Source organism: Lontra canadensis, unplaced genomic scaffold (genome assembly GCF_010015895.1).
Source record: "Lontra canadensis isolate GAN:19392208 unplaced genomic scaffold, GSC_riverotter_1.0 scaffold85, whole genome shotgun sequence".
Lineage (NCBI taxonomy): Eukaryota > Metazoa > Chordata > Mammalia > Carnivora > Mustelidae > Lontra > Lontra canadensis.
The window spans coordinates 7878830-7906076 of NW_022631079.1; the positions used below are offsets into that span (position 1 = coordinate 7878830).

Sequence of the window (27247 nt, forward strand, 5' to 3'; positions counted from 1 at the left end):
CGCATAAACAATGAATTCCAGAACACTGAAAAGTCATTAATAAAAAATTTAAGTAAATAAATATATAATTTTGGATCATCAGTGCAGGAAATAGTGATTTAAAATATACATTAGTAGAGGGGCACCTGGGTGGCTCAGTGGGTTAAAGGCTCTGCCTTCGGCTCAGGTCATGATCCCAGCGTCCTGGGATCGAGTCCCACATTGGGCTCCTTGCTCGGCAGGGAGCCTGCTTCTCCCTCTGCCTCTGCCTGCCATTCTGTCTGCCTGTGCTCGCTCTCTCTCTCTCTCATAAATAAATAAAATCTTAAAAAAAAAAAAAAAAAGAAATCTACCCAATAAATAATTCACAGTAATGGTCAAAAAGACACTGACCTAGGGAGAAGAAATGAGTGAAGACATTGAGAACTTCAACAAACAGAAAATATAAGAAAGTACCAATCACAGTCTTCAACTGTATTCTTCAAATACAATAACAGAAATGAAAAATACAATAGAGGGAATAAACAGCAGATTAGATACAGAAAAATGGATCAGAGGTCTGGAAGACAGGGTAGTGGAAATCATCCATAATGAACAGTAAAAAAAGAAAATAATAAGTTTAAGTACAAGATAGTTTAAGGGACCTCTAGGACAATATCAAGTATGCTAACATTCACAGTATAGGGGTCGCAGGAAAAAAAAAAAAAAAAAAGAAGGCAAACAACTTTTTAAAGAAATAATGGCCAAAAATTTCCCAAACCTGAGGGAGGGAACAGACATCCAGTTCCAAGAAGCACAGAGAGTCTCCCCCAAAATGAACCCACAAAAATCCACTCAAAGTCATGTTACAATTAAAAGGTTAAAAATAAAGTGAGAATCTTAAAAGCACCAAGAGGAAAAAAAAAAGGGCAGACCCCCCCCCCTTGGATTATCAGCTGATTTTTTCAGCAAAACCTCTCAGTCCAAGAGCGAGAAACACAATATATTCAAAGTGCTAAAAGGAAAAACAAGAATACTCTACCCAGCAAGGTCATCATTCCGAACTGAAGGGGAGGTAGTGTTTCCCAGAAAAGCAAAAGCTAAGGAACTTACTGCATCACCACTAAACTGGCTCTACAAGAAATATTAAAGGGATTTTTTAAGCAGAAAACACCATAACGAGAAATAAGAAATACATTTTAAAAATCTCTCTGGTAAAGGCAAACATATGGTTCAGATAGCAGATCAATAACAGAGAAAATTAGTATGAAGGTTAAAAGAAAAAGCAGTAAAATCAATTTTATCTACAATAATTAGTCAAGAGACACGCAAAATAAAAGGATGTAAGACGACATTAAAAAGACATGGAACGAGAGTAAAAACGTAGTGCTTTTACAACATGCGCCAACTTATGCAACCACCAACTTAAAACAGACTGCTATATACGAGGTTGTTATATATGAACCTCATGGTAACCACAAACTAAAAGCCTGTAATAGACAAACACACATAAAAGAGAAAGGAATCCAAACATCACATGGAAGAAAGTCATAAAATCACAAGAGAAGAAAAGGGAACTACAAAATCAACCAGGAAACAATCAATAAAATGGCAATAAATACATACTTTTCAATAATTACTTTTAATGTAAATGGACTAAATGCTCATTAAAAGACGTAGGATGGCTGAGTACATTTCACAAAACTAAACAAAACGAAAAAACAAAAAAAAACCATAAGGTGGACTGTAAGGGCCTATATGGCCAGAGCTGCTCCACCTCGGTTGAACAGCCATTTTGTTGTTTATGCAGTAAAATTTAAACTGACCCTGCCCCTCCCCCTCCCGAGGGGACTTACTTAAAAAGCAAGTCTGGGAAACCAGTAAAATGTGGTCCACCAGTCCCTGGTAACAGAGCCCAAATACGAGGGCGGGTCAGGTCAGGTGGAGATAACAGAACCTAGATGCAGGAAGGAGTGGGAAGGTGGAGACATCCAATCAGTGGGGGCGCAGACTGTCTCCCTAGCTACCAAGGAGTGTGGGCCGCGCCTTTCGGGCGCCAATTCTGACCAAGGAGATAGGCTAGTTCAAAAGAGCTACTATGGGGTGAATTGTAATTCAACTGGACACCCGTGTGTGACCCAGCATGACTGTGCAGCTTTCTCTGTGTGTTGCAATCTCACTGGCCACTTGTGTGTGGCCAGGCTCAACCACGTGGCCTTTGCTCTATAAAAGTTAGTCTGTGAGGCTGGGAGGGGTCGCTTTCTCTGTAAAAGGTGGCCCCGAATGGTCAGGTTTGACCCTCGATGCTTGGCGTGAAATAAAGCTTTGCTTGACCTTCGCTTTGTATCAGTCTCGCTCCTTTGATTCGGACCTCTCAGGAGGGATGCCGGGAAGATGGTGCAGTAGAACCCTCAGCTCACCCTGTTCCACAGACAGAATTAGACAACACCCATATCAGCATAAAAAAAACAAAAACAAAAAACCAGAAAACCACCTGAAGGCAGAACAAACTCCAGAACTAAATGCACAGAAAAGACAACACGAAAGAGGGCAGGAAGGGTAGAAACACAGTGAGGAGCTAAACAGACTATGAGCCTCCCAAAGATGGGAGGAACGCGCAGGCCGGGAGAAGGGGAACAGACTATCGCACTAAGATCACACGGGGAAGACGAATTCCCTTAATATTTGGCTTTGAAAGCCAGAGGGGCTGAATTTTGTGAGCCTGTTCAACCAGTGGGACTTTAAGTCTGGAATTCTAAAAATCAGTGGGCCCAGCTGTGGAAGAGCCCCGAGAATGAGCAGCTCAGTCCTTGCCCTTAAAGAAAGAGCCCAACAAACAGCCTAGAGAGATACAGAATAGAAGCAGCAATTTGAAAAATGCTTGGGGCCCATGGGAGGGAGATTTATTTACTAATCTCAGAGCAGGTCCTAGAGGGGCAGGGGTCACTGGAATACTCCACCAGGAACAAAGAAACTGACAAGCACCATTTCCCTCCCCCACCCTCCCCCCAGCATAAATACAGAGCAATCTGTGGGAACCAGCACTGTGCTGACTTTCACTACCTAACTTGCTTCCATCACTCCCCGCTCCCTGGCCTTCAGGAATATGCCCCCTTCCAGCCAGGCGTGCTTCAGTTCACTTCTGGACCTCTCCTGTAGAAAATCAGCAGTGTGCAAACCTTGCTAACACTGCTGCCCACCACACACACACACACACACACACACACACACACACACGCCCCCCATGCTACAGATCTACAGCCTCTAATACACTCCTGGATGGGGCCCATTCAAAGCCGGGCCACAAGCCAGGCAGTGTGCGAGCAGCCCTGGCAGGGGCTGGCCTGACTCCCAGTGACTACTGCCCTGGGGCGCGGGGAATATGACCACACATACCAGTCTGACCGCTGACCCAGCAGAGGAGTGGAGGCAGACGTCTGCTCTGACTGCAGGTCCCACCCACCAACTAAAGCTTCACAGGGAACAACAAAGAGCACCCAGAAGTTCAGAGCTACCACAGCTCTGGCAAATGCTTGTTCTGACTCAACTCAAGCCCTAGCAGCCCAAGACGGGTCCACTCGCACTGCAAGGACCAAACACTGCCCACAACAAAGAGAGCCACTGAGGACTGAAGTCACAAGGGGCTCAGCCACCACAGCAGGGTGCATGTAACACACACAGGACACACCCCTGAGGCACCAGGTTCCAGAACAGGGACACCGCACTAGAGGACACTACAGGAAATCCTCATAAAGCCACGACTTTCAAGACCAGGAGACATCGGTGACTCTCCTAACACACAGAAACAGACACAGAGAATTAGACAAAATGAGGAGACAGAGAAATAGTTGCCAAATGAAAGAACAGGAGAGACCACAGCAAGAGACCTAAGCAAAATGGAGATAAGTTATATGCCTGACAGAGAATCTAAAGTAATAATCATATCACTGGATATGAGAAAAAAGTGGAGGATGTCAGTGAGACCCTGAACAGAGATAAAGAAGATCCAAGCAAAGATGAAGGACAAAACAAATGAGATTAAAAATACACTAATGGAATAGACAGCAGGGTACCAAAGCAGAAGAATGAATCAGTGACCTGGAAGACAGAGTAATGGAAAGTAATCAAGCTAAGCAGTTAAGAGAAAAAAAAATGCAAAATGAGAATAGACTCAGGGAACTCAGTGACTCCATCAAGCATAACATTTGCAGTATAGAAATCTTAGATGGAGAAGAGAGAAATAGGGGGCAGGAAATTTATTTGAAGTAATAGCTGAAATCTTCCCAAGTCTGGGCAAGGAAACAGATATCCAGATCTATGGGATACAGAGATCCCCCAAGAGAATCAACCCAAAGTGGCCCACACCACGACACAAAGTAATTAAAATGGCACAAAGTGGTGATAATGAGAGCATTTAAAAGTAGCAAGAGACGGGGCCCCTGGGTGGCTCAGTGGGCTAAGCCTCTGCCTTCTGCTCGGGTTGTGATCTCGGGGTCCTGGGATCGAGCCCCACATGGGGCTCTCTGCACAGCAGGGAGCCTGCTTCCTCCTCTCTCTCTGCCTGCCTCTCTGTCTAGTTGTGATCTCTGTCTGTCAAATGAATAAAATCTTAAAAAAAAAATCCTCAACAGAATATTAGCAAATTGAATAAAAAAATACATTAAAAATATCATTCACCACTATCAAGTGGGACTTATTCTTGGATTCAAGGGTGGTTCAGTATTCCCAAATCAATAAATGTGATATAACACATCAATAAGAGAAAGGATAAGAGGGGCGCCTGGGTGGCTCAGTGGGTTAAGCCTCTGCCTTTGGCTCAGGTCATGATCCCAGGGTCCAGGCATCAGGCTCTCTGCTCAGCAGGAAGCCTGCTTCCTCCTCTCTCTCTGCCTGCTTCTCTGCCTACTTGTGATCTCTGTCAAATAAATAAATAAAATCTTTAAAAAAATTTTAGAAAGAGAAAGGATAAGAACCATATAATCATCTCAATAGATGCAGAAAAAGTATCTAACAAAGAACAAGTACTATTCATGATAAAAATGCTCAACAAAGTAGGGTTAGAGGCAACATATCTCAACATAATGAAGGTCACAGATTAAAAAACCCACAGCTAATATCATCCTAAATGGGAGAAACTGAGAACTTTTCCCGTAAGGTTAGGAATTAAGATAAGAATGTCCACTCCCACCACTTTTATTGAACATAGTACTAGAAGTACTAGCCACAACAATGAGACAAGAAAAAAGAATAACAGGGATCCAAATTACTTAGGAATAAGTAAAACTGGCACTATTTGCAGATGACATGCTTCTCTATACAAAAAAACCCTAAGGACCCCACCAAAAAAACTACTAGAACTGATAAAGCAATTCAGTAAAGTTGCAAGATACAAAATCAATGCACAGAAATCCACTGCATTTCAGTATACTGATAATGAAGCAGCAAAAAGAAAAATTAAGAAAACTCCCATTTACAACAGCACCCAAAATAGTAAAATACCTAAGAATAAACTTAACCAAGGAGGTAAAAGACCTGTACTCTAAAAATGATAAAACACTGATGAAAAAAAAAAACCAAAAAACTGAAGTTGACAAAAACAAATGGAAAAACATTCCGTGTTCATGGATTACAAGAACAAATATTGTTAAACTGTCCATACCACCCAAAGCAATCTACACACTTAATGTAATCCCTATCAATATACCAACATTTTTCACAGAACTGTAACAAATAATCCTAAAATTTGTGAGAAGCCATAAAGTACCCCAAATAGCCAAAGCAATCTTGAAAAAGAAAAATGAAGCTGGAGGTATCACGATTCCAGATTTCAAGTTATATTACAAAGCTTTTAGTAATTAAAACAGTATGGAACAAAAATAGACACAAAGATCAATGGAAAAGAATAGAATGCAAATAAATAAACCTACAATGTTATGGCCAATTAATCTTTGACAAATGAGGGAATATGCAATGGGGGAAAAGAATATGTAATAAGACATCCGTTCCTGATTAAAACAATTCAAAGTATAGGGATAGAGGGAACATTCCTCAACTTCATAAAATCTATGAAAAACCCACTGCGAATATCATCCTCAATGGGGAAAAGCTCACAGCCTTCCCTCTGAGATCAGGAACACAACAAGGATGCCCACTCTCACCACTCTTATTCAATATGGTACCAGAAGTCCTAGCAATCAGCAATCAGACAACAAAGAGAAATAAAAGGTATTCAAATTGGCAATGAAGATGTCAAACTCTCTCTCTTCACAGGTGACATGATACTTTATATGGAAAACCCAAAAGACTCCACCCCCAAACTACTAGAACTCATTCAGCAATTCAGTAATGTGGCAGGATCCAAAATCAATGTACAGAAATCAGTTGTTTTCTTATACACTAACAATGAAAATACAGAAAGGGAAATTAGAGAATCGATTCCATTTACTATAGCATCCTAAACCATAAGATACCTGGGAATAAATCTAACCAAAGAGATAAAAGATCTGTACTCAAGGAACTACAGAACATTCATGAAAGAAACTGAAGAAGACACAAAAAGATGGAAAAATATTCCATGCTCATGGATCAGAAAAATAAACATTGTTAAAATGTCTATACTGCCTAGAGCAATCTATACTTTCAATACCATTCCAATCAAAATTCCACTGGCATTTTTCAAAGAGCTGGAACAAACAATCCTAAAATTTGTATGGAACCAGAAGACCCCACATTGCTAAGGAAATGTTGGAAAAAAAAAAAAAAAACTGGGGGCATCACATGGCCTGATTTTAGGCTTTACTACAAAGCTGTGATCACCAAGACAGCATGGTACTGGCATAAAAACAGACACTTGGACCAGTGGAATAGAGTAGAGATCCCAGATACGGACCCTTGACTTTATGGTCAAATAATCTTTGACAAAGCAGGAAAAAAAATATACATTGGAAAAAAGATAGTCTCTTAATAAATAGTGCTGGGAAAATTGGACAGCTATGTGTAGAAGAATGAAACTCAACCATTCTCTTACAGCATACACAAAGATACACTCGAAATGGATAAAAGACCTCAAGGTGAGGCAGGAGTCTATCAGAATCCTAGAGGAGAACAAAGGCAATAACATCTTTGACATGGGCCACAGCAACTCCTTTCAAGGTATGTCTCCAAAGGCAAAGGAAACAAAGTGAAAATGAACTTTTGGGACCTCATCAAGAGCAAAAGCTTCTTTCTGTATGGCAAAGGAAACAGTCAACAAAACAAAGGGTAACCCATGGAATGGGAGAAGATATTCGCAAATGATAGTACAGACAAAGGGCTGATATCCAAGATCGATAAAGAACTCCTCAAACTCAACACACACAAAACAGACAATCACATAAAAAAATGCGCAGAACATGAACAGACACTTTTCCAATGAAGACATACAAAGGGCTAACAGACATATGAAAAAGGGTTCATCATCATTAGCCATTAGGGAGATTCCCATCAAAACCACACTGAGATACCACCTTACAGCAGTTAGAATGGCCAAAATCAACAAGACAGTAAACAACATGTGTTGAAGATGATGTGGAGAAAGGAGAAGAGTTAATAGCTATTTTAATACTGTTACACTGGGGCACCTGGGTGGCTCAGTGGGTTAAGCCTCTGCCTTTGGCTCGGGTCATGATCTCAGGGTCCTGGGATCGAGCCCCGCATCGGGCTCTCTGCTTGGCAGGGAGCCTGCTTCCTCCTCTCTCTCTCTGCCTGCCTCTCTGCCTACTTGTGATCTCTGTCAAATAAATAAATATTAAAAAAAAATCAAATATATCTTAAAAATTAAAAAAAAAATACTGTTACACTGTTGGTAGGAATGCAAGTGTGCAGCCACTTTGGAAAACAGTGTGGAGATTCCTTAAGAAATTAAAAATAGGGGCACCTGGGTGGCTCAGTGGGTTAGGCCTCTGCCTTCAGCTCAGGTCATGATCTCGGGGTCCTGGGGTCGAGCCCCGCATCAGGCTCTCTGCTGAACGGGGAGTCTGCTTCCCTCTCTCTCTCTACCTGCCTCTCTGCCTACTTGTGATCTCTCTCTCTCTGTGTCAAATAAATAAATAAAATCTTTAAAAAAAAAAAGAAAGAAATTAAAAATAGAGCTTCCCTATGACCCTGCAATTGCACTACTGGGTATTTACCACAAAGATACAGATGTAGTGAAAAGAAAGGTCATCTGTACCCCAATGTTCATAGCAGCAATGGCCACGGTCGCCAAACTGTGGAAAGAACCAAGATGCCCTTCAATGGACGAATGGATAAGGCAGATGTGGTCCATATACACAATGGAATATTATGCCTCCATCAGAAAGGATGAATACCCAACTTTTGTAGCAACATGGACGGGACTGGAGGAGATTATGCTGAATGAAATAAGTCAAGCAGAAAGAGTCAATTATCATATGGTTTCACTTACTTGTGGAGTAAAAGGAATAATATGGAGGACATTGGGAGATGGAGAGGTAAAGGGAGCTGGGGGAAATCGGAGGGGGAGATGAACCATGAGAGACTGTGTACTCTGAGAAACAAACTGAGGGTTTTGGAGGGGAGGAGGATGGGGGTGAGCCTGGTGGTGGTATTAAGGAGGGTGTGTATTGCATGGAGCGCTGGGTGTGGTGCATAAACAATGAATTCTGGAACAGTGAAAAGAAATTTAAAAAAAAGAATATGCAATAAGAAAAAGACATTCTCTTCAATAAATGGTATCTGGAAAACTGGACATGCAAAAGAACTTTCTGACACCATACACACAAATAAACTCTAAATGGATTAAGTACCAAAATGTGAGACCTGAGACTGTAAAAATCCTTGAAGAGCACACAGGCAGTAATTAATCTGACACAGGCCATAACAATGTCTTTCTAGATATGCTTCCTGAGGCAAGGGAAACAAAAGCAAAAATAAACTATTGAGACTACATCAAAATAAAAAGCTCTGCACAGCAAAGGAACCAACCAACAAAACTAAAAGATAGCCTAATGAATGGGAGAAGATATCTGCAAATGACATATCTGATAAAGGGTTAACATCCAAAACATAATACAGAACTTACACAACTCAACACCAAAACCCCACAAATAATCCAATTTTAAAATAGGCAGAAGACACGAACATTTTTCCAAAGACAACATCCAGATGGCCAACAGCCACATGAAGAGATGCTCAACATCACTCACATCAAGGAAATACAAATCAAAACCACAATGAGATATAGCTAAATCAAAAACACAAGAGGAGGCACCAGGGTGGCTCAGTGGGTTAAAGCCTGTGCCTTCGGCTCAGGTCATGATCCCGGGGTCCTGGGATTGAGCCCCGCATCGGGGTCTCTGTTCTGCAGAGAGCCTGCTTCCCCCTCTCTCTCTGCCTGCCTCTCTGCCTACCTGTGATCTCTGTCAGATAAATAAACAAAATCTTAAAACACACACACACACACACACACACACACACACACACACACACACAAGAAACAACCAGTGCTGGCAAGGATGTGGAGAAAAAGGAACCCTCGTGGTAGAAATGCAAACTGGTACAGCCACTGTGGGAGACAGTACAGAAGTTTCTCAAAAAATAAAAAATAGAACTATTCTATGATCCAGTACTTGCACTACTGGATGTTTATCCAAAGAATGCAAAAACAATTTGAAAGGATATATGCACCCCTACGTTCACTGCAGCATTATTTACAACAGCCAAATTTTGGAAGCAACCCAAGTATCCATCAATAGATGAAAAGATAAAGAAGATGTGGGATACACACACACACACACACACACACACACACACACAGGAATATTATTCAGCCATAAAAAAGAATAAAATCCTGCCATGTGCAACAACATAACAGATCTAGAGAGTATAATGCTAAGTGAAATAAGTCGAAGAAAAATACCATATGATTTCACTCATATGTGGAATTTAAGAAACAAAGGAAAAAATAAGAGACAAACCAAAAAACAGACTCTTAACTACAGAGAACAAACAGAAGGTTACCAGAGGGGAAGGGCTGGAATATGGGTGAAAGAAGTGAAGGGAATTAGAGTACACTTATCTTCATGAGCACGGAGTACTACAGAGAATTGTACTGTACACCTGGAATTAATATACCACTGTACATTAACCATACTGGAATTAAAATAAATTTTTAAATAAATAAATAAACAAGCAGACCTATCCATATACTGCCCACAGGAGACTCACTTCAGATCTAAAGACACACAACAATTCAAAGTGAAAGGATGGAAAAATATATTCCACACAAACAGGAAATAAAAGAACATGGCATAGCAATACTTATTTTAGACAAAGTAGATTTTAAAACAAAGACTGTAACAAGAGACAAGGGCATTACATAATGATAAATCAACCCAACAAGAAGATATAACAATTGTAAATACTTATTCACCCAACATAGGTGCTCCTAAATAAATAAAGCAAATATTAACAAACACAAATGAATAAATTAACAGCAATACAGTAACAGTGGGGAACTTTAACGCCCACCTACATCCCTGGAGAGACCACCCAACCAGGAAATTAATAAGAAAACACTGGCCTTAGAAGATACATTAGACCAGATCGACTGAATAGATATATACAAAGCATCCAATCCCAACACAGCAGATACTAATTCTTTTCAAGTACACACGGAAATTCTCTAGGAAAGACCACACATTAGGCCACAAAATAAGTCTCAATGAATTTAAAAAAGACTGAAATCGTATCAAGCAACTTTTCCAAACACAATGGAATGAAACCAGAAATCACTTACAGTAAGAAGAAAAAAAAAAAAAACCTCCACAAACATGTTAAGACAAAGAACATGCTACTAAATAACCAATGGATCCATGAAAAAAATCAGAGAAAATTAGACAAATGAAAACACAACATTCTAAAACATACGGGATGTAGCAAAAGCAGTTCTAAGAGGAAAGTCCATAGCCTACCTCAAGAAAAAGAAAAACAAAAAATAAACAATCCAACCTTATACCTCAGGAGAACAGAAAAAAAAAGAAGTACAAAATTAGTAAAAGGAAGGAAATAATAAATATCAGAGCAGAAATAAATGGAGACAAAAAATGGTAAAGTTCAATGAAATGGGTTCTTTGAAAGAAACAATATTAATAAACCTTTAACCAGACTCATCAAGAAAAAGACAGGGCAAGGGTAAGTAGAATCAGAAATGAAAGAAGTTATAACTGATACCATAGAAATACATAGGTCATAAGAGACTACTACAAATGATTATATGCCAACAAACTGGACAACCTAGAAGAAATAGATAAATTCTTAGAAACATACCATCTTTCAAGATTCAATCAGCAAGGGTGCCTGGGTGGCTCAATGGGTTAAGCTCCTGCCTTCGGCTCAGGTCATGATCTCGGGGTCCTGGGATCGAGTCCTGCATCGGGCTCCCTGCTCAGCAGGGAGCCTGCTTCCCTCCCTCTCTCTCTCTGCCTGCCTCTCTGCCTACTTGTGATCTCTGTCAAATAAATAAATCAAAATCTTAAAAAAAAAAAAGATTCAATCAGCAAGAAACAAAATCTGAAGAAACCAATCACTTGTGAATGAAATTGAATCAGTAATCAAAAAACTAATAAATTGAGAGGCAATGTGGGGGCTTTGGGAGGTAGGAAAGGAATAAATGAAACAAGAGAGATCTGGAGGAAGACAAACCATATGAGACTCTTAATCTCACAAAACAAACTGAGGGTTAGGGGGATGGGAGGTTGGGTTATGGTAACTGGGGAGAGTGTGTGCTATTGTGAGAACTGTTAAGTGTAAACCTGGCAATTCACAGACTTGTACCCCTGGGGCTAATAATACATTATATGTTAATTAAAAAAAAAAAAACAACTCCTAATAAAAGTCCAGGACTTAGAAACCTTCACAGGTGAATTCTATGAAACATTTCAAGAACTGTTAATGCCTATTCTTCTCAAACGCCTCCAAAAAACTAGATCAAAGAATGCTTCCACTCCAAACTCATTCTACAAGGCCAACATTACCCTGATACCAAACCATACAAAGACACTACCAAAAAGTTACAGGCCAATATCCCTGATGACCATAGCTATAAAAATCCTCAACAAAATATTAATAAACTGAATTGAGCAATACATTAAAAAGACCATACATGTGCTCAGGTGGGATTTATTCTGGGGATGCAAGGTTCTTTCAATATCCGCAAATCATTTTGTTATGCCCCAATAATGGGTCCGTGAATAAAGGAGCGAGACTGATATAAAGCGAAGATCAAGCAAAGCTTTATTTAGCACCAAGCATCAAGAATCTAACCGAACGTTCGGGGACGCACCTCTTACAAGACAGGGCGACCCTTCTCTGTTTCACAGACTAGCTTTTAAGGGCAAAGGCCATGCAGTTGGGCCTGGCCATGCGCAGGTGGCCAATGAGATTGTAACACACACAGGAAACTCCACAGTGATGCTAGGTGACCAACTGAGTTACAATTTACCCTAGCAGACATTTGACCCAGCCTATCACCTTGGTTGGGATTGGCGCCCAAAAGGCTCCCAAAGAGCGGGGCCCATACTCCTTGGTAACTAGGGAGACAGTATGCATCCCCCCCATTAATCTAATGTCTCCACCTGGACTGACCCACCCTTGTATTTGAGCTCTGTTACTTGGAGCTGGTTTCTGGGACTTGTTTTTAAGTAGGTCCCCTGGGGGAAGGGGAGCAGGGACAGTTTAAGGGTTAAACAACAAAGTTATTGTTTAACCTCAATAGAAGCCTCTGGCTAAAATAAAAATATAAAATAGGTCCTTACAATTTAACATGCTGTACCACATTAACAAAACAGAATGAAAATCATATGAACATCTCGATAGATGCAGAAAAATCATTTGCTTAAATTCAATATCCACTTTTTTTTTTTTTTTAAGATTTTATTTATTTAGGGGCGCCTGGGTGGCTCAGTGGTTTAAAGCCTCTGCCTTCCGCTCAGGTCATGATCCCAGAGTCCTGGGATCGAGCCCCACATCGGGCTCTCTGCTTAGCAGGGAGCCTGCTTCCTCCTCTCTCTCTCTCTCTGCCTGCCTCTCTGCCTACTTGTGATCTCTGTCGAATAAATAAATAAAATCTTAAAAAAAAAAAAAGATTTTATTTATTTATTTGACAGACAGAGATCACAGGTAGAATCTCAGGAACAGATATTAACAATCCCATTTACCATTACATCAAGAAGAATAAAGTACCTAGAGATAAACTTAATCAAGGCGGTGAAAGACCTAGAATCTCAGAACTCTAAGACACTGATGAAAGAAACTGAAGAGGACACAAATAAATAGAAAGATATACGATGTTCACCGAATGGAAGAATTAATAATGTCAAAATGTCCAAACTACCCTAAGCAATCAGAAGAGCTGAGGCAGGGCACCTGGGTGGCTCAGCAGGTTAAAGCCTCTGCCTTGGGCTCAGGTCATGATGGGATTGAGCCCTGCATCTGGCTCTCTGCTCCACGGGGAGCCTGCTTCCCCCCTCCCTGCCTGCCTCTCCTCTCTGCCTACCTGTGATCTCTCTGTCAAATAGATAAATAAAATCTTAAAAAAAAAAAAAAAAGATCTGATGCAATCCCCATCAAAATACCAATGGCATTTTTCACAGAACTAGAAAATATAATCCTAAAATCTGTATGGAACAAACAGAACAAACAAACAAACAGAAACAAAAAACAAATAGCCAAAGCAATCCTGACAAGAAGAACAAAGCTGGAGGTATCATTCTCCGAGATTTCGAAGTACACTACAAGGTAGAGTAATAAAAAACAAAGAGATGAACAGAACACAACAGAGTGCAGAAATAAGCCCATGGTTACATGGTCAATTAATTTAGGACGAAGGAGGCAACAATGAGGAAAAGACAGTCTCTTTAATAACTGACATTGAAAACGTGGACAGCTACATGCAAAAGAGAAACTGGGCCACTTTCTTGTAACAAATACAAAGATAAACTAAAAACGGGTTAAAAACTTACAAAATATAGGACCTGAAACCATAAAACTCATACAACATAGGCAGTAAGCTCTTTGACATCAGTGTCAACAGCATCTTTTTGGCTCTGTCTCCTCAGGCAAGGACAAAACATTAACAAATGGGCCAACAACAAAATAAAAAGCTTTTGCACAGTGAAGGAAACCATCAACAAAACAAAAGGGAAACCTACTGAATGGGAGAAGATATTTGCAAATTACACCCCAATCGGGGTTAACAACCAAAATACATAAAATACATACATAAAATATCCAAAATACATAAAATAATACAACTCAGTATCAAGCAAACAGTATGATTAAAAAATGAACAGAATACCTGAATAGGCCTTTTTCCAAAGAAGACATACAGATAAGCACCAGGTACAAGAAAAGATGCTCAACATCACTAACCACCAGGGAAATGCAAACCAAACCCACAATGAGAGATCACCTCACACCTGTCAGAATGGCTAAAATCAAAAAGACAAGAAATTACAAGTGTGGACAAGGATGTGGAGAAAAGGGAACCCTGGTGCACTGATGGTGGGAATGTAAACTGGTACAGCCACTGTGGGAAACAGCATGGAAGTTCCTCCAAAAATTAAAAATACAACTGTCATATGGTCCAGCAATTCCACTTCTTGATATTTAGCCAAGAAAATAAAAAACACGAATTAGGAAAGGCATATATAATCCTGTGTTCATAGCAGCATTTACAATAGCTAAGATATGGAAGCAACCTAATGTCCATCATAGTTGAACTGGTAAAGATGTGGTTTATTTGTACAATGGAATATGACTCAGACATAAGAAGTAATGACATCTTGACATTTGTAACAAACACAGATGGATCTTGATGGTGTTAGGCTAAGTGAAGTATGTAACAAAACAGAAAAGAGACCCATGTTGCCAGAAGGAACAGGGGTAGGAGGGATGGAGGAAACAGGTAAAGGAAATTAAGAGACAGAATCTTTCAGTTATAAAGTAAATAATAAAAGGGATATAATGCGCAATATAGTCACTAATATTGTAACAATCTTGTAGGGTGACATCACCAACTAGACCCCCAACACATGACCTTTACCACCCACCTCCTTCTACCCACCAACCTTGGTATCCTGCATTTTTCCTTAAGCTCTTCTTTACAGCTTACGTCTTAATTTAGGCAAAAGACCCTGTGGCATAATATCCCATGATGGAAACATCTCAATCAATAATGACCAAAGGTGCACCTGGGCCTTGGACTCAAGTCATGATCCTGGAGTCCCGGGATTGAGTTCCGAATATGGCTCCCTGCTCTGCAGGGAGTCTGCTTCTCCTGCTGACCTCTCTCCTCTCATTCTCTCTCTCTCTCAAATAAATAAATAAAAATAAAAATAATAATGACCAGAGGAAGAACTCTGGTGGCCCTAAACCCCTGCTCAGGCTTGTACAGATGGACCAAGGAGTGACCTCCAGAATAACCAACAATTACCTTGACGTCATTATAATACTAATGTAATACCCAGGAGAAGCACAAACTTCACTTACATAACAACCCATTCACCTTGCCTAGGGGAGTCCCAGCTTTGAAAGTTATTCCCCAGAATCTCCTTATTTGATGCAAACAAAGCTTCCTCTGTGGGACAACTCACCAGGGTGTAGTTTCTATCTCTGACTCATCACGGAGCAGACTCCTGTTGGTTCCATTATAGTAACCGACGTTTACTACATATACATATAGTCAATAATACTGTAACAACTTTGTGGTGGTAGATGTTCATTAGATTTATTGTGATCATTTCATAAATAACGTATATAAACTTTGTAAATACAGACTCAATGTTACACCTGAAACTAACACAATATATGTCAATTATTCTTCAATTAAAAAAGAAGACCAAGTTTATCGGATCATGCAGGCAAGTTAGTAACAGCAGGAGGAAAGACAATGTTAATTGTGATAAGCAAAATTAGCACTAATTGTCCCTTATTTTTGCCACCCAAATCCTAAAGTTGCTCAAACAAAAATAAAACCAAATAATAAATTTAGAATACATGCATAGAAAATCTCTAATGTGGAATTTATTACTAAAAATAAAATAATAGCAAAGAGTCCTGTACAATTACTAAAGATACTCATTTAACTCTTCTCACCTGTAAAGTGAGAATAAGAATTGCATTCACCTTACAGGTTTGTTCCGATTAAATGAATTAATAAAACAGTGGAATAGTAAGTGCTTTATAAATGCTTGCTCTTATTTTAATAGGAGCCATTGCTCTTCCTCCTCCACATTAAACAAGGCAAAAAGAAAAAAAATCCAGGGGTGCCTGGGTGACTCAGTCAGTTAAGCTCTGACTCTGGCTGGGGTCCTGATCTGGGCTCCCAGCTCCCCGGAGAGTCTGCTTGTCCCTCTCCCTCCGTCCCTTCCCCGGGCTCATGCTCCCGCTCTCTCTCTCAAATAGATAAATAAATAAAATCTGAAAAAAACAAAACAAAACAAAACAAAAACAAAAAAAAAACCACCAATCCCTTCGATAACAATGATATCATAGTCTCCCTTGTGGCTTAAAACAACTACTACTACCGGCGGGGAGGGGCGGGGGCTGCTGCGCATTAAGATAAAAGTACTCATCTGATAGAAGTTCACATTAACTAGCTCCAAGGAATCCTTGAAGTCGTCGAGCAGAACTAAAAGAGAAACGAAAGTGAAGCTTCCTACATTTACTTCCGCCAATTGTCATTACACCGCACCACAAATACGCAGTAACCGCATCTACGAGTTTCTATGAACAAAATACTGCCTCCCTCTAGGTTTACCACCTAAATGTAACCCCAGCCTGCCATCAATTTAGACATTAGTCAAAACCTCAAAACCCTTCCGCTCCGTCAAATTCAGGAAGGGTGAATCCGAGCAAACAGAAAGGACAGAGATGCCACGGCCACACTGATAATTTACATCAAGACCAGAGAGTACCCGGTTTAAACCACAGGCTTGCGTGAAACCAGTCATTCCCAAAGGGACGGGTCCCGCTGTTTATTCGCTTCACAAAATGCCACCATCACGTTTCACCGACAGTCAAAGCTACTACGCTCCCAACTTTTTAACGCTGCAAATGACTCGGCATCTTGAACGAACGTGTCTGCGGAGAGTCCGGAAAGCAGAGGAGGTCCGTCCCCAAGTGTCCAGACCCCCCGGGTGCAGGCGGCGCTCGGCTGGGGCTGGAAGCCAGCAGGTGCGGAGGGGAGGGTCTGCGGTGGGGCAGCCGCAGCCGGGAGGGCCGGGCCACAGGTCCCGCGGCGAGTCCCTCCCGGGAGCCTCCCGCCACCCCGCCCCACGCGGCCGCGGAGAGAACCTGCGGAATGGGCGCCCCCCAGATGTCCCAGACACCAAACTCCGACTCGCAGACGGCGAAGTCCGCGGCCCCTCTTCTGCCGCCGCGCCCCCAGCGAACCGCAGTCGGCCGACTCACCCGCGGACTGGCGTCGCAGGCGTCCGGCGCGCACCGGGCTGTTCTTCTGCCGCAGCGCGTCCCCGGGACCCCGGGAGGCGTGGGCGACTACGGCAAGCCAGAGGAGTCAGTCCGCCTCCGTCTCGCGGTTCGCAGGCCCCGGAGGGCGTCGCCGGCGGGCCCGCCTCCGTGTGTTGGGCGCGGTCAGGGCGCTGCGCGCCTGTGGCCCCGGATCGCCCCCAGGCGGACTTTCCGCCTTCGGCTTGCTGCGGGACGGACGGTGAGGGAGGACAACAGGGTGTGTTTTAAGAATTCCTGAGCGCGCCCGCCTGCCTCTGCCCGGCTCGCCTGCCCCGTGGTCGGGGTGGGAGAGCGGGGAAATGGGCTGGAAAGGAGAAAACTGGAGCGCCCTGGGCCCCGCGTGTTCCGCCCGCGCACGTGTCCCGGCCTCTGCCTCGGGTCAGAGTGCAGATGGTGCTGTGAAAGATAACCCGACCTGGAGGCGCCCCTTTTTGCCCGTACACAACCTGGGTACCCGTGACATGGGCGGGGAGCGGGTTCGGTACCGCAGCACGGCGCCCAGCCCCGCGCGCCGCGCCGGGCTACTTTAACTTGGACTTGCCGCAGCTGTGGACGACTCGTCAAGTACTTGACGAGTTGGTTTTCTAAGTTACACGCTTCCCCTAGGGAACAGTGCCAGCAGGATGGGGCACAGTTACGAGCAGACTTAGATGTCCAGTAAATAACCGATTTCTCAGTCAGGGACCCACACTGGCCGCTGGTTTGCTGTAAAAACAAATGCAAATCAAGTTATGTAAGCTGCTTGAACAGCTGGCTGCTTGCCATCTGTTTTCTATTAGGCACCGCAAAGATTTCATGTTCAAGCAATAGGCGTGGAGTCTGCTTGTCTCTCGCTCTCCCTTTGCCCCTCCTTCCCACTCTCCCACCTCAGGTCACGCACTACCCTCCCCTCTTCTCCCCTCCCACCCCCATTTCATGCACACTTGTGCGCGCTCTCTCTCTCAAATAAATTAATTAAATCTTTAAAAAAAGAAGATACTACAGTGGTGCCTTGTAGACTCAATTGAGTAAGCCACAATAAGAACTACATGTACATTGTGACTTGTCGCATACATATTTAAAATTATGAAAAAAACTTTGCAAAACAATACTCTTGTTATGCAAAGCACTCTAATTTTTCATTTAAAAAATGCTGCCACTAAAATGTTTGCAAGACCCATTAGCGCGTTATCAACTGAGGTTTGAAAAACATTTTCAGGGATATATTGGAGCTGGATCATACTGGCTTGGGAGACCCAATTTTGCACCTCATTTCCATGCTGGTATCTTGAAATTGGCCACGACTGGAAGTATTTACACCACACCACTACCAACTAAGGCTTTCCCCCACTCACCCCACCCCCCAAAGCTGGATATTAAACATTTACCACCACACTACTGACTCTACTCCTATGTATGATACAGTATAGCGGAGAACGCTAATGATGGAGGAGACAGGGGATAATTACAAGAGTGGTTCTTGAGATGATTTTGCCCCCAAACACAGCAATAAACATTCAGAATATCAGTTCAAAACAATAACATAGATGTTACAAATTATTTGCAGACAGTTGCCTTAGAGTTCCAAAGCTGAAGGGATCGTTTCTAGTTGCATCAATGTCTTTTCATCACTTTACTGACCTCTTTCCTCACTCAAGAAGACACACTTAAGAGGGGCTGCCAATCTAGAATGTGTACGATATAAAAATAGTGTCTTAGAAGCAAAATGTGAACAAATGTATAGTGCCCCAATTTTTTAAAAAGCAGTAAAAAATAATTTTAGGGGACGCCTGGGTGGCTCAGTTGGTTGGACGACTGCCTTCGGCTCAGGTCATGATCCCGAAGTCCCGGGATCGAGTCCCGCATCGGGCTCCCAGCTCCATGGGGAGTCCGCTTCTTCCTCTGACCTTCTCCTCGCTCATGCTCTCTCTCACTGCCTCTCTCTCAAATAAATAAATAAAATCTTAAAATAATAATAATAATAATAATAATAATTTTAGTTTTATGAGTTGAAATTGTATGATCTTCTGGTTCCTTAGTAGGATTAACACTTTTTTAAAAAGCAGTAAAAAATAATTTTAGTTTTATGAGTTGAAACTGTATATGCTCTTCTGGTTCCTTAGTAGGATTAACACCTTAGAAAGGAACACCTGCCACAGTTTGTTAATGATGTGAATCGTGTTGTTTACAGGTAGGAAGCACTTCTGGTGGTGATTTTGTTTGTTATTGTGTTGCTGTGTTTTTGTATTATAATTAAAATTTTTTAATCTCCAAGCATTGATTGGATGTGGTGCCACTGCTGGGAAAATAGGCCTCAAATCAATAATTTTGGAATACAAGTCAGGTGTGCTAAAACACTGTAAAGAACTTTAAGTAAAAACTTTGATGGGGCGCCTGGTGGTTCAGTGGGTTAAAGCCTCTGCCTTCAGCTCAGGTCATGATCCCAGTGTCCTGGGATGGAGCCCCGCATCAGTCTCCCTTCTCAGTGGGGAGCCTGCTTCCTCCTCTCTCTCTGCCTGCCTCTCTGCCTACTTGTGATCTCTGTCAAATAAATAAAATAAAATAAAATAAACTTTGATAGATCACACTGTGCATTTAGAAGTCAAAACTCTAGAACAAGAATAATGATATATTCTAGCAAGAATGATGATATATATAAAAGCACTATTTTAAAAAATCTGCCACGGGGCGCCTGGGTGGCTCAGTGGGTTGAGCCTCTGCCTTCAGCTCACGTCATGATCTCAGGGTCCTGGGATAGCAGGGAGCCTGCTTCCCCCTCTCTCTCTGCCTGCCTCTGTGTACTTGTGATCTCTCTCTCTCTCTCTGTCAAATAAATAAATAAAATCTTAAAAAAACAATCTGCCACAATAGTTACAGATTTATAAGAACATACACCTGCTTTTCATCTAGTCCCGTGAGAAAATTGGTCCTGAATTATGCAGATTTTAAATGATGCTGTCTTTAGGAATGCATTATTTTTTTTTTTTAAGTAATCTCTATACCCAATGTGGGGCTCGAACTCATGACCCCAGGATCAAGAGTTGTATGCTCTATGGACCGACCGAGCCAGCCAGGTACTCCAGGAGTACATTCTTCATGAAACCACAGCACTTATATTGCTTATACACAGGTCTACTTCCCAGGAAAATTTCATGGTTGGTGTCGTCAACCTCTTCTGAATATCCCCACCTTTCTGTAAATGGACTCATTTCTTCTTTGAATTCTCTTCCTTTGAACTAATCTCTCTCACATCCCACTACTAACACCACGCATGAGCACTCAGCCTTTTTTCCCAACCTTCAGACCCCACTGTGTTCAGATTTATCAGGCTTACCTCTTCTGTTCTACAGGATCATGTTCCTTATCCAGTCTTTTCAGGTGTGAGGAACAAGCTTCTAGAACTATGGTTTTGTCATAAAATAAAAGAACCTTGAAGATGTGAAAGATCTGCAGAGGAATATAAATTAAATCAATTCATCCCAATGGCCCAAAGAATGAGATGCTGTCCTATTTTTAAACTACTTCCCTTTTGAAAGACTTGGCAGACGATGGTATGTTAACGAAAGAATAGGGTGTTGTTATTCTACGTAAGAAGGTATCTGAAATTATGTAAATTTTTAAAGTGAAAACACAATAGAATACTTAAACTATGTATATTATAGTAGGTAACATTTTAGACACCAGGGGTACAATGGGTAAAAAATATCGCTTTCCAAATGACAGTACAGACAAAAGGCTAATATCCAGGATCTATAAAGAACTTCTCAAACTAACACACACAAAACAGATAATCATGTCAAATAATGGTCAGAAGACATGAACAGACACTTCTCCAATGAAGACATACAAATGGCTATCAGACACATGAAAAAATGTTCATCATCACTAGCCATCAGGGAGATTCAAATTAAAACCACATTGAGATACCACCTTAAACCAGTTAGAATGGCCAAAATTAACAAGACAGGAAACAACGTGTGTTGGAGACGATGTGGAGAAAGGGGAACCCTCTTACACTGTTGGTAGGGATGCAAGTTGGTGCAGCCACTTTGGAGAACAGTGTGGAGATTCCGCAAAAAATTAAAAATAGAGCTTTCCTAGGACCCCACAATTGCACTACTGGGTATTTACCCCAAAGATACAGATATAGTGAAAAGAAGAGCCATCTGTACCCCAATGTTCATAGCAGCAATGGCCACGGTCGCCAAACTGTGGAAAGAACCAAGATGCCTTTCAACAGACAAATGGATAAGGAAGATGTGGTCCATATATACTATGGAGTATTATGACTCCATCAGAAAGAATGAATACCCAACTTTTGTATCAACATGGATTGGACTGGAAGAGATTATGCTGAGTGAAATAAGTCAAGCAGAGAGAGTTAATTATCATATGGTTTCACTTATTTGTGGAGCATAAGAAATAACACAGAGGACATGGAGAGATGGAGAAGGAAGTTGAGGGAAATTGGAGGGGGAGACGAACCATGAGAGACTATGGACTCTGAAAAACAATCTGAGGTTTTTGAAGGGGCAGGGGATGGGAGGTTGGGTGAGCCTGGTGGTGGGTATTGTGGAGGACACGTATTGCATGGAGCACTGGGTGTGGTGCATAAACAATGAATTCTGGTACACTGAAAATAAATTTAAAAAATGAAAAATTAAAAAAATATATCACTTTCCTGGAGCTTACATCTAGTGGGAATTAGACAATAAGTAATTATGCATATGTATTTTATGTATGTATTTTAAAATGCAGAAGAATGATGTCAGTAACTGTTAATGCCCCTTGTTATCTTTGTTCGTGCAAAGGAACAGAGATTCTTTTTTTTTTTTAATTTTATGTATTTATTTGACAGAGAGAGATCACAAGTAGACAGAGAGGCAGGCAGAGAGAGAGAGGGAAGCAGGCTCTCTGCTAAGCAGAGAGCCCGATGCGGGGCTTGGTCCCAGGACCCTGAGATCATGACCCGAGACAAAGGCAGCTGCTTAACCCACTGAGCCACCCAGGTGCCCAGGAGCAGAGATTCTTAATGCTGTTGGAAGGCCTCCCTCAGCTTTGCACTGTGGCCAATGAGCTTTATCTGAGGCTCAGTAACTGCTAATTGTAAAGGCCTCCCTGAGCAACCCAATCTGAATATTTAACCAATCCTTCTTGTATATGGCTAATCCTCTTCTAGCTAGTATTTACACAGCTCATTGTAAAATAAAGTAACAAAGGAAACCTCAGAGGAAGAATTTCTGAGACAGGTTAGAGCAAGCAAGAAATCCAGATGTTTTTTTCCGACTAGAAAAATGTGATTGAGTCCACATACTAAAACCCCTTTTTATTTTGGAAATGTAAAAACATACACATCACTTGAGAGATGACAGGATGAATTTCCATGTGCTCATTGTCCAGTTCCAGCAACTATCAAGATGGCCTATCTTGTCTTGTCTGCACTCCCTCCCCACCACTGGCTCCTTTGGAAGCAAATCTTCAGACTTCATTTAATCACTAAAACTTTACAGGTTTCCTAAGATCCAGGTTCACATTTTTGGCCAGAAGACCTCCTAAGTGATATGTACTTTGAATTTGCAAGTATCAGGAGGCACTTAATTTCTGGTTTTTCTTTTTATGCTGTCAAGACTGGCCAGTGATTTCAGATGATGTCAGCCTGACTCATCTGTTACAAAGTTCTCATCAGTTTTTGATCAAATATTTTTAGCAACTACCTGTTGATGGTCATTGTCTAGATCCATTATTTCATTACGAACTGAAAACTGGTGGTAGATCAATTCCATCATTTCTCCTACGTTTATGAGTTGGAATTCTTGTATAAGGAAATACAGTTCAGTGATCCCAAGGTGAAGTTCATACCAGAAAGGCAAGGGTTTGATTCTTTCCCTTTATGTAGAGAATTTCATATTTCACTCAACTCCCTAGCCTCCACAAAAGGTAACTAATGAATCATCTTTTTTTAAAGGTCATTATGAATTGGTGAATATTAATATACTTGATGCGTTTCTAATTTTTTTCTGATACTTAAATTATCCCATAATTTATCCTACAATCATATAGGATATGCATAATTATCCCATTATCCCCTCAGAGAGAACCACTGTGGGTTCTTTTGACACAACCTGGTAATCTTAGTTTCCTTGCCTTGGGTTATGACAAAATGTCCCAAGCTACCATTGTTATTTCCTGCTAAACCCAGACTTAGCAGTTTCTCCAAGAAAACTTTAAGGGGGAAATGGTATATAGAGATCACAAATTTGACTAGGAATGGTTATAGCCACTGGGGTGGTTTCTAGACTTCCTCTGTAGGTGATGCCAGAAAAATGTTCATTAAAAAACAAAAGTAAATATTATATATATTATAAAAATTTAAATAGTAAATATTATATAAAATATAATATTGTATATATATACTACTAAATGTATAAATCTATTTTTAAATACATGCTTAAATATATAAACACATACTTAAAATATATATTTAATTAAAAATATATAAAATATAGGGGCACCTGGGTGGCTCAGTCAGTTAAGCGTCTGGCTTCGGCTCAGGTCATGATCCTGGGGTGCTGGGATTGAGCCCCACATCAAGCCCCACACGGGGCTCCCTGCTCTGTGGGAAGCTTCCTTCTTCCTCTCCTGTTCCCCCCTGCTCTCCCCTGCTTGTGTTCCCTCTGTGTCTGTCTCCCTCTCTGTCAAATAAATAAATAAAATCTTTAAAATTAAAAAAAAATATATATATATAAAATATAAATATATATCTGAGTTTATACTAATTTCATACAATTTAGGATTACAATGTTTTCATTTAGCTTTTTTATTTTATATTTATACCACATTTTAAAAGCTTGGTAAAAAATAAAATAAAAATCTTAGTTTCTAACAACATTAACATATTTATTTGCTTTATTCTATTTTTTCTTTATTCTATTTTTTCTTTATATTTATTATATATAAGGGTTTGGGGACAAAAAGTTAAATATTGTAACAATATGATTGCAAAACAAAATGAAGGATTATTTGCAGTTGCTTTCTGTCTTTAAGCTATATCTCACAAGCAATGTATAATATTTCTGTGTTTTAAAATAATTTCATAATACAAAATGATCTCCTGATCCACCACAATCCCTATCAAAATTCCAACAGGGCTTTAAAAAAAAAATTCTTTCTTTTTCTTTTAAGATTTTATTTATTTATTTGTCAGAAAGAGAGAGAGAGGGCACAAGCAGGGGGAGTGGCAGGCAGAAGGAGAAGCAGGCTCCCTGCTGAGCAAGGATTCCAAATGTGGGGCTAATTCCCAAGACCCTGGGATCATAACCTGAGCTGAAGGCAGACACCTAATAGACTAAGCCACCTAGGCATCCCTCTAACAGTGCTTTTTGCAGAAATAGGAAAAAAAAAAATCCTAAAATTCATCAGGAATCTCAAGAGACTCTGAAAAATATGATAAATCTCGAGGTCTCACACTTCCTGATTTCAAAACATCTTACAAAGCTAGTAAGCAAATAGCGTAGTGGTGGCAAAAAGGACAGCCATACAGACCAACAGAACAGAATAGAGAGCCCTGAAATAAACCCTTATGCATTTGGTCAAATAATCTTCAAGGAGGGTGCCAAGACCACTCAGTGGGGAAAAGACAGCTTCTTCCACAAATGATGTTGCGAAATTTAGTTATTCACATGCAAAAGTGGACCTTTACCTTACACCTTATACAAAAATTAACTCAAAATGGATTAAAGATTTAAACGTTAAACCTAAAACTATACAATTCCTAGAAGAGAATAACAGAGGGGGGAAACTTCATGACTTTGGATTTTGGCGATGATTTTTTGGATATGACACCCAAAGCACAGAAAACAAATTAAGAAATAGACAAACAGGGCCATATCAAACTTAAAAATTCTGTGCATAAAGGTCACCATCAACAGAGTGAAAAGGCGACCCATGGAAGGGGGAAAAATATTTGCAAATAATATATCTGACAAGGGGTGAATATCCAAAACAGATATATAAGAACTCCTACAACTCAACAACAAAAAAACAGATAACCCAAATCAAAAATGTTCAAAGAATCTGAACAGACATTTGTCCAAAGCTGATACATAAATGACCAACAAGTTCAACATCACTAACCATGAAAGAACTGCAAATCAAAAACCACAGTGAGATACCACCTCACAGTCCTTAGGATGGCTACTGCAAAAGAAAGGTCGGGGGAGAGAAAGAAAGAGAGAAAAACTAACGAGGTTTGCCAAAGATGTGGACAAATTGGAATTTTTTTCCCCAAAGATTTTATTTATTTGACAGAGATCACAAGTAGGCAAAGAGGCTCCCCGCTGAGCAGAGAACCCAATGCGGGGCTGGATCCCAGGACCCTGAGACCATGACCTGAGCTGAAGGCAGAGGCTTAACCCACTGAGCCACCCAGGCACCCCAGCAAATTGGAATCTTTAAGCACTATTGATGGGAATGTAAAATGGGGTAGCCTCTATGCAAAACAATATGGCAGTGCCTAAAAATATTAGAACTAAAATTACCATATGATCCAGCAATCTCAACTGTGGTTATATATCCAGAAGAACTGAATGCATGATCTCGGAGATGTTTGTACACCTGCGTCCACAACAGCATTATTCACAATATCCAGGAAAAGGAAGCAACACAAATGTCCTTTGATAAACAAAAGGAGAAACAAAATATGACATCTATAGTGGAATACTATTCAGCCTAAAAAGGAAGGAAATCCTGTTGCCTGAGACAACATAGATGAATCTTTTTTTTTTTTTAAAGATTTTATTTATTTATTTGACAGACAGAGATCGCAAGTAGGCAGAGAAGCAGGCAGAGAGAAAGGGAGAAGCAGGCTCCCTGCTGAGCAGAGATCCCGATGCGGGGCTCAGTCCCAGGACCCTGAGATCATGACCTGAGCTGAAGGCAGACCCACTGAGCCACCCAGGCCCCCAAAATAGATGAATCTTGAGGACATCATGATAAATGAAATAATCCAGTCACAAAAAGACAGCTACTTACATGAGACATCTAATGAAGTCAAATTCATAGAAACAAAGTGGAAGAGTAGTTTCCATGGGCTGCGATGAAAAAATGGGGAGTTGTTTAGTGGGTATAGGATTTCAGTTTTGTAAGATGAAATAGTTCTGGAGATTTGTTGTACAACAATGTGAATGTACTTAACACTACTGAACCGTGCACTTAAAACGATCAAGATGCTAACTTTGATGTTGTGTTAACGACAGCTTTAAAAAATAATAATTTGAAATAACTTATCTCTGTGTGAATAAAGCACCAGCTGAACACACCTCTAGATTCATTGGTTTCATTTTGCTTTCAATTTTGGGGGCTTGCTTTTAGCTTATTTCATTTTGATTTAATTTTGGATTATAATTTTATGAAATATTTACATGGTCCCAACACCAAATTTACAAACAGATCTACAAATAAGACACATTCTTGGAATCCTAGTTTTCAGCCCTGTCCTCTCCATCCTATTCCTGCCCTCTCCCTACACATAATATATGTCGATAGTTTTTATATTCACACTTGCACTGTAAAAAAATGATAGCACACTGCGCATAGTTTTGCACTTTGCTCTTTTTTCAGAGATATTCTTTGTTTTCTTCCAGCTGCATATTATACTATTGTGTGGATGTGCCTGTGATATTGTAATTTATAGTAAGGTATATATGTATTTGGGGGGTGCCTGGGTGGCTTAATTGATTGAGCATACGGCTCTTGATTTCTTCCGCTCAGGTCATGATCTCGA

The 27247-nt window shown here is 40.7% G+C and overlaps 1 protein-coding gene across 5 annotated transcripts in view; it reads right to left on the reverse strand.

Moving 5' to 3' along the window:
* Positions 1–17551, reverse strand: part of LGALS8 (galectin 8) — a 39173-nt gene extending 21622 nt beyond the window's left edge. Inside the window, exon 1 of one of the 5 annotated variants that reach the window (XM_032883109.1) lies at positions 17428–17551. The gene's annotated coding sequence lies outside the window, so the exon portion shown is untranslated. Of the gene's footprint in view, positions 1–17310; positions 17332–17427 lie in introns of those variants that run through there. The other 4 variants (XM_032883107.1, XM_032883111.1, XM_032883110.1 and 1 more) reach the window with 4 other exon arrangements.
* Positions 17552–27247: the final 9696 nt, after the last annotated feature.